Here is a 9,202-nt window from a genome sequence, read left to right on the forward strand (position 1 = left end):
ATTTCTTTTAAAATAATTATATTTTAAATTAAATAATTTATCTATTAATTAAATTTCAATATTATTTGCAAATGACTTCACAATAATTATTATATATTTTTTAAAAATAATTTATGATAGTTTTTAAAATAATTATATTTTAAATTAAATAATTTATCTATGAATTAAAATTTAATATTACCCAAAGAAAAATTAAATTTATTATAAACATCATTACTAGTTTTTGAATAGTTATTATAAAAGTTTGTTATCCAATTATTTAATATTTAAAATCACACATTTAAATTATTAAAATTAAAATTTTAAAAATAAATTTCATTATCACCTTTCTCAACATTTCCTACGCTAGCAATACAGGATTGTATGGGTTTCTTGTTTCAAAAAGTTAATCTGATGGTTTAGGTGTTCATTGTCTCAAGTGTGGTATCACACAAGTTAAAATATGTTAAGGGCATGGTAGCATGAGCAAGCATGGAGATATCGGTTTGAATTGTCTATTTGTGTTTGCGTTTAACCAATCCATTTTGTTCAAAAGTATGTGGACATGTAAAGCAGTGTATGATTCTTTGTTGTAATAGATACTGCTTCAATGCTTGAAATTATCCTCCCCCATCTGTTTGCAATGCTTTGAGTTTGCAGCAAGGTATCCTCTCAACTTGCCTACGAAATTGAGGAAAAATCGTGAGAACTTTAGACTTTTTTTTGTAGGAAGTAAACCCAAGTACATGCATTTGTGAATATAACATAATACCGAAAACCATTAGATGGGACTAGAGCAGGTCCCGAAACAATAGTAGCTACAAGTTGGAGAGGTGTAGTGTACTCAGACAATGACTTATGAAATGGCAGTTTATGTTCTTTCCTTAAGTGACAAGCAACACAAGCAAGGGGTTTTTTTTTATTTGAACCAACTAGTATATTACAATAATGAAGTGCCTTTTTAAGTGTGACATTACATGGATGCCCTAGCCTAACATGCCTTATTTGCAAAAGAACAACAGTATTAGTAGCAAAACACTAAGCTGAGCTAGAAGATAGAGTATTCTTGGAGGAGTCATTTAAGTGCAACCTGTAGAACCTATTATGCACTGATCCTTAAAGAAGTATCTCACTGGTTTTCAAATCACGAACCTAACACTATGTAGGAAGAAACTCAATCATAACCTGATTATCCTTGGTAAACTTGGACACATATAAGAGATTTTTGGTTATGCCAAGTATAAACAGCAAAGATTGTATGTATAACGGCCGTAAACAAGTAAGCAAAGAAGACTAACTAGTAGACATAATAAGGAGGGCATTCCCATTACCAACATACACATTACCTGGACCATTGTAGGAGGTACTTTCACCTAGTGAAGCAGCTAAGTGCATAAGATGATGTGTTGCTCCAAAGTCAGGATACCAAGCATTATCACCAACCGTTTTAGGTGTTGTAAGATAAGCCTGAGGGAAATGACTTAAGCTAGAAGCTGCTAAGGTCGAGGCACTTATGTTACGGGTCGTAGTTCAAAGTCCGTGACCATCACACCAAATACATCTAATGAAGGTATATTGTTAAATGAGGATCATTTAGCCCACAAGAACTGGCCTGATTCAATGAGTTATTGGAGAAGCCTGTCAAATTGAAGCTTGGGTGCCCTAATAATGAAAATATGACAACATAGACTACCTTGGTAAATATGAGAACTAATATTAGAAGATTGATAGGAACCATATCTTATAAAGATTATATTTGATTTGATATTGTATATCTTGTAAATCCCATTATTTAAAGGATAGGCCAATCTCGTCCATCAATTTAACTTAATCTAGACCGTCGATTTTGAAGGTGCTCAACTATAAATAGATAGGCTCCCCTCACTTGTAACACACTTCATTCATCCATTGTTTCATTATTATTTGTGAATAAGAGCATATTGAGAGCATTTACTCAAATACCTTTCGTGCATTATTTTCTGTGGTTCTGTTGTTCTTTTGTGGCTTCTTTTGGCATAATTGCTTTTGCTATACAAATTGGTACCTTGGAGAAATTCTAAAGGAATCATCACTTATGGTAGTTAGGTTGACTTAGGCGAGTTTGGAACGAACGGATGGTCTAAAGCCGCATGGATCGCAAGACGAAAGATCTAGCCTCGTGACACTTACAGACTGCGGAGAGCTACCAGTGAATGGATTGGTCTAGGTAGGTACTGAAGCAAGTGAAAAGAACTAACCTGATTGTGAACTAGGAACAATAGGATGCATCATGGGTAGGGATGATGGTATCCATGGTGCTATGGGGGGACCATTACCAAATGTGCACATATTTTCCAGTGGAGGAGGTTTGTAGCTTGCACTATTGTAGAAGAAATCAAAACGATAGTAACATCGATTGACAATGTGACATGTTTTCCTACATAGTTGGCACTGAATGCGTGACCCAAATGAGTGACCACGCCCACAACCTCGAGAAGAGAAGAAGGAACGATAAGCTGGAGTAAGCATACTGTTAACAACAGATTCAGCTTGTTGATGAATGGGCATATTTGCTGAACTAGGAGCTTCAACCATTGTAACTAGCTGTTGTGCTTCAGCATCAAGTAGCATAGTGGTGACACCCTAAACACTATAAGGTATCTGACTTGTTGTTATAACTGTAATAACAGACTCATACTCAGGCAACAACCCATTCAAAATTGCAGTGACATGTTCATGCTCACTAATAACTTCTCCACAATTGGCAAGATTATCACAATAACCGTTGATCTTTATAAAAAATTCATTCATTGAGAGATCATCCTTGTGTTGAGAGTGCAAGGCCCTTCTGTAAAACATCAACCGAGACTCAGTCTTATTGCCATACAAGTTTTCAAGAGCAGTTCATATCTGAGCACTGGTATCCATACCAATAATATATGGAAGAACTTTTTGACTTACTGATGAGAGGAACCACGAGGCAAGGGCATTATCTTATTGCTTAAATCGAGCAAAATCAAGATTTTCGTGAGGCATGCCATTTTCATCTGGAACTAATTAAGGAGGAGGAATAGTACGAGAATCAAGAAAATGTTGAAGCTTATAAGTCTTGAGGGACAGAAGAACTTGTTGATGCCACAAAAGGTAGTTATTGTCATCAAGAAAAATGCTAATTTTCTTGGTGAACAAGAACCGATTGTCAAACACCCCATCACCAAGATTGGAAGCCATAACTAGTGTAGCAGACTGAGCAACAGACGGGCTAGATGGAAGAGCCATGAAAGCACATGTACTTTAATGAATGAACTCCAAGAAGAAATAGACTTCTGATACCATATTAAACTAACACAAAAAACAAAGAATAAAAGAGAGATTATAAATCAAAAATTGATCATTGAATTCATCTTAAGAGATACAATAGTTGCTATTTTATTTATACACAATAACAAGAATTGTTAACAACAGTTAATAATGTAACTGTTAACTAACTGATAACTAATAACTAACAGCTTAACGAACTTGATCAGTTACTTTAACATTCGATCCAAAATTCGACTTAGAAAATTGATCTGAAAAACCTCTTTAAAATACAATTTTAAATACCTTGTTTAGGGACTCTATTTGGAAGGTTTTTTTTTCTGCTTTTTCTTCTCTACTTCTTGACCAGGAGACTATTCCCCCTTCTTATTCACCTCAATATCAACAACTAGGTTAAACAAGCTGTGTTCTTTGCTTAGTTTTGCTCTCAAGCAATATAAGGTTACCTTTGTTTTTCCCCTTGCAGAGTGGTGGCACACTTTGTCTATGCATGGAACCACCTGGCTTGACCTGGCAAGGAAGCTAAAATATGTTTTCCATGCAACTTTTCTATCCGTTTCTTGTTGTTGTGGTTAGAGGATGTTAATGGTCTAAGTCTACGAGATGGATTCTTTAAATCTTTAAGGTTACTTTATAGCTAAAAAAAGATTGACAAATGGTGAATCCAACTTTAAAAATAAAGTAGAGACTATTGAAGTGTTGCAAAATAACTAGGACAAAAAGTCAAAACATATTTATACCTTAATCTAAAAATTGTCTCTCAAAATTTTCTCTAACTAGAATTTGAGAGGCTAATTTCATGTAAACACAACAATGTCTTTTAAGAATTTATTTAAGTTATTTTAGATATTTGGTTAACTATAGATCAGAAGGTGGTGACACTTGTGGACTATTAAGGAAAGGTGGCTTGGAATCATGATTTTTCTTTCGGTTAATTGAAGTAATCGTCCTAGATTATTAGTTAGACGTTAAATTTGTAATAGCCTAATTTTGGGGCTAGATGGAACAGTGGTTTCGGGACTACAAATCCGACAAGGAAAAATTTATTTTAACATTATGACATAGGTTGCATTATGATAGGAATGTTGCATGAAAATACTGATATGGTAAAATAAGGAAATAAAGTGATAAAAAGGGGAATTGAGTTATGTCAACATTGGAAAGTATATTATGACATATTAATCCAAGAAAGGATTAAATTGCAAAAGTGAGAAAAGTTTTGTTACCCAAGAGTAAATACTCAAAAATTGAGGGGTTAAAGTGTAAATATGAAAAAGTTGAAGGACCAATAATGTAAATATCTTAAGGGTGGAATAATCTAGAAACTAAGAAAAATGGATGGATTAGGACCAAATTGAAAAAGGTGAAGAAGTTTGAGGGACTAAATCACAATTTTACCAAATTAAGTGATGATTCATGAAATTTTAAAAGATAATAAATGGCAAAATGGTCAATTAGAAGAGAGAGAAATCTAGAAGATAATGATGATGTTGGAGATATTTTAGATTAATAAATAAATATTAGTTTATTAATATTTTAATTTGATTTTTTTATGATATTATTTTTTATTATTAATTTATTTAGTATATATATATGTGGAACGTGAGAAGAAGAGGGGAAGAAAGAAAGCTTTGCTTTCTTTACAATTTAGTCCTTTCACCAAAAATCTACCATTTTCACTTAGAAATCAAAAGAATTTCCATATCCATCAAGAGAGAAAGATAACAATGAGACTATGGGGAGCTAGAATATCAAGTTAGATTCAAGAAATAGAAGATGGAGGAGGGAGAAAATCAAGTTAAAGATTGAAATCAATGGCATAAGGTAAGAACATCAAGATTTTTATATACTTTTGAGTTTGATATTATTGAAAAAGTTGGAAATTAATGTTAAGGTAAAGTTTCATTATATAAGGTTCTATATTCTTGTTATGTTAGTAAAGGGAAATAAGAGAAAGTGATGGAAAATATTGAAGAGAAAGGAAAGGAAAGTGTTATAAATTTAGTTATCAACATTTTACACTAAAATAGTTTTGAAACAGCAGCAGTAGTCTGACTTTGAAAATCTACCAAAAATCGTATAAATTGAATTAGAGGATGAAAAAAGTATGAAATTAAATCTTATTGAGTCTAGTTTCTCATAGAAGAAACGGTGTAAGAAATTGAATTTTAAGTTATGAGATATAATAGGTTTTGTGAGATAAGGTCAGAATGATTTCGGGTTCCACTGTTCTGACTTTGAAAAATCATAAAAAATTGAAGAAAAATAATTATGAGTTATAATTTATATGCTTAGAATCCTTAATGAATCTATTTTCAAAGTAAATAAACATAAACATCATCTGAATTCTGTACAATTATGTAATTAATTTTTAGTGAAGAAGGGTCGGAACTGTCAGACAGCAGAATAGAGATGACTTTAAAGAATAAACTGTACTTATTGGATAAATCAAAAATTCTGAAAATTTTATGGTAAGAATATATGTGAGTCTAGTTTTAGAGAAAATTAACGGATTCTAATTTCAAGTTCTGTAGCTCAAGATATAAATAATTTAGTGACTACGACTCAAGTGGACAGCTTTGAATGAATATTTAAGTAAATGGTGAAATTATAGATAATGTTACCTATAAGCATGCTATATACATTAAGGATGTGGAATGGAGAGGAGGAGGAGGAAAATATATGATTATTCAACGAGCATGAGTTTTCATTAAGAATGACCAATTTACATGTTTTAGGTTCAGAGACAAAATTGAACAAATGTGAAACTTTAAGGGTAAATTTGTAAAAATGTCAAAAAGTGACCAAATTGCATTAAATGAATTGTTTTATTATTTAAATTACTAAATTGAATGAAATATTAATTTAGATCAAGATTGGATGGAAATTCGAGAAAAATAGAAAATTTTTAAAATGTCCCTGAATTTTGGTATTTCTGCAATTTAGCCTAGTAAGTTCGTATGAACTATATTTTGTATAATTTTAATTGAATTGAATGCTATTTGGTAATGAATATTATATATGTGTGTGTTTGGAATTGAATTATTATTGGTAATATGTATAATTATTAGATGTTTTGAAATGATTATCGGAAGCTCGATAGGGTTGGAAGCTTGTTGGAGATATATCACATTATTCATTGATTCTATCGGTAATTTTGGATGATTGGGTTCTGGTTATAATGACTTGTATAAGTTAATTTGGTTAATGTTAGCTCATAAATGTTTTAATTTTGATTGGTTATAAATATGAATGCTTGATGAAATGAAATGTCTAAAACTTCATTTGTAAACTCTGGTAATGCTCTATAACCCTATTCTGGGGAAGGATACGGGTTAGGGGTGTTACAAAATTGGTCTCTAAATTTCAAAATATTTTATTTGAATATTCAAAATATCATTATTGTATCAATCATGCCATTATGTTAGCTTAGCCATTAATTTAGATGTTGAATGTCAATTTGAATCTGACATGAAACATATTTAAAAATGCGTATACTTATCACATAAGCATGTTGGAGATTTAAAAAAAAAACAATATCAATAAAATTTAGGAGAATTTGTTTTATTTTTAAAACATCAAATTCAAGTTATTCACACATAAGTGACTCAATTAAAAATAATGTTATATAAATTCTAATACATATTATAGTTTTGTTGTGTATATTTTACTTTTAGTGTTATCAAATATTTTTTTATTTTTTTCTGATATGTCTTAATACATCTCATATTTTACATCCTTTATTATAATTGTCTATTTTAAATTTAAATTTATTTATTCAAAAAATTATATTAATACATGTTAATAAAAATATTATATTATTTTCATAAGAAATGGTATTATTTGATTTTATGAAGTGAAGCGAGTACATATTCTATTATATATATATATATAGGCAAATCCAAGAGTTGGTAGGGACTCTAGCCTCTTAAAATAAAAAATTTTTCATTTAAGTTTTTTAAAATTTTTAAAATTCTAAATTAGTAAAGATAAAATTATATTTTATCCCTCCTAAAATGATAAAATTTTAATTTAATTATTTAAAAATTTATACTTTTATTATCGTAAAAATTACAATTTAATTTTAATCCCTGAAAAAAATTTCTAACTTCGCTGCAATATATATAATGCCCTAGTCTAATTTCAGGCACGTTTCTAGTATGATTCAAAGTTAAACTTTAGGGTTACTTTTCATTTGAAGTTAAAAAAAAAAAAGTAGCTGGTTAGACATATGAAACAAGATCAATGTTCTTCAAGAGCCTGTGAAGTTGAATAAACATGTCAGTTGATTAATGCACTCTGCTTCAGCATTCAGCAAAGTAACAATAAAAAGAGGGGGGAAAGTAAAAGGGAAGCAGCAAGCAGAGGCGGATAAAAGGACCTACAAGTATAAAAGGCTACTGATATGCTATCGGTTATGCTAGGCCTAGCATGGATCCTGCCATGGAAGACCCAATTCAAAGAAAGAGTGAAATTATTAAAAATTTGATCAATTTTATACCGTTCGTAAAAATTAAAAATAAATTATCCACTTACACATGAACTATCATATTAGTGTCATTAAAACATTAATTTTTTTGTTTAAAAAAATAATTTGACTAAATTTAGAAGGTTGAGAGTTAAAGTGATAAAATGGACAAACATTAGGGATTAAATTTATCATTATATCGTTACTTTTTAAAATAAGAATAAAATAATTTTAGTAAGGAGTGGTTAGAAATTTTATAAATTATACAAATTATTTTATTATATTCTTTTACCAGAAAATCATTTTATGTTCTTAAATATTTCTAATATTAATTATATTAATTATTTGGAATATTTTTCACGTGAGATAAAACTAAAGAAAATAAAAATATAACTTATGACCAAAAATATCTTAATCATATCAAACTAACATCTAGATTAAAGTTACAGCTAATTATATTCTACTTAGCAAATATATGTGTTCCTCACCGTAACATTATTGTTACACATTATCAATCAACGTAAAGAAAGAGGAGAGGAGAAAAGTCGATTCATCTATTTTAGGGATGAAAATCAAATAAATAGAGGAACTTACGATAAATATCCCACATATTAAGGTTTCTGAGTGGAAAGGAACTCAACTGTATATCAGATTGAGAACTTAATCAATGTCCAAAACTCAGATCAGAACCCTCATATTTCATAGCAGTAATGTGGTCCAACTTTTCTTTCATCTCATTACTCATGTTGTTCTTCCAATCCCCAACACTGCCACGCCTGAAATAAAACTTGTACTCAAAGCCTAACCAAGGATCAGCTCCATGTTGGTTCACTTCCAGGTTTTTAAGCCTTTCCAGGCTGCATCTCCACAACACTTTGTCTACCTCTTCTTCCTTCTCAAAAGGCCTTCCAAGGAAACAAGCCAACCTCCTCAGTTGCTCCTTTGGGTCCTTCTTCATGTCTTCATATCTCAAGAAAAGTATCTTCTCAGGCCTCTTTATACTTTCTTTCCAATAACTTAAAACATGGTCATGGAATGGTCCGAAGACATTTTTGTGGCGTTACAATTTTGATTATTTTTAATAATATGTAAATGATTGGACCTTCGGTTTCCTGTTTCACTTGTTCAATTGGCCAGATCCAATTCTAACAGCATTTTCTATATATATATATATAAAAAAACAGATAGAAATAATTTATCTAAATTTTAATTTTACAGTATATTTAAAAATATCAAAATAATATTTATTTTGAGTTTTGATAATAATAAAAAAATCCTAAATGCAAGTAAGTCTAATATGATGGAAGTTTCAAGGTCCTGTAATTGGCTGTGACTAAAGCTACCGTTGGCTTCAGGGTACCTTCTTGCAAAGTCTAAATGTGGATGGAATCTAATCCATATGATATGGATATTGAGTGAATGTGACATATGATATGGAATCTATCATTTCCTCAATCC

This window comes from Gossypium hirsutum, chromosome D01 (assembly GCF_007990345.1).
Source record: "Gossypium hirsutum isolate 1008001.06 chromosome D01, Gossypium_hirsutum_v2.1, whole genome shotgun sequence".
NCBI lineage: Eukaryota > Viridiplantae > Streptophyta > Magnoliopsida > Malvales > Malvaceae > Gossypium > Gossypium hirsutum.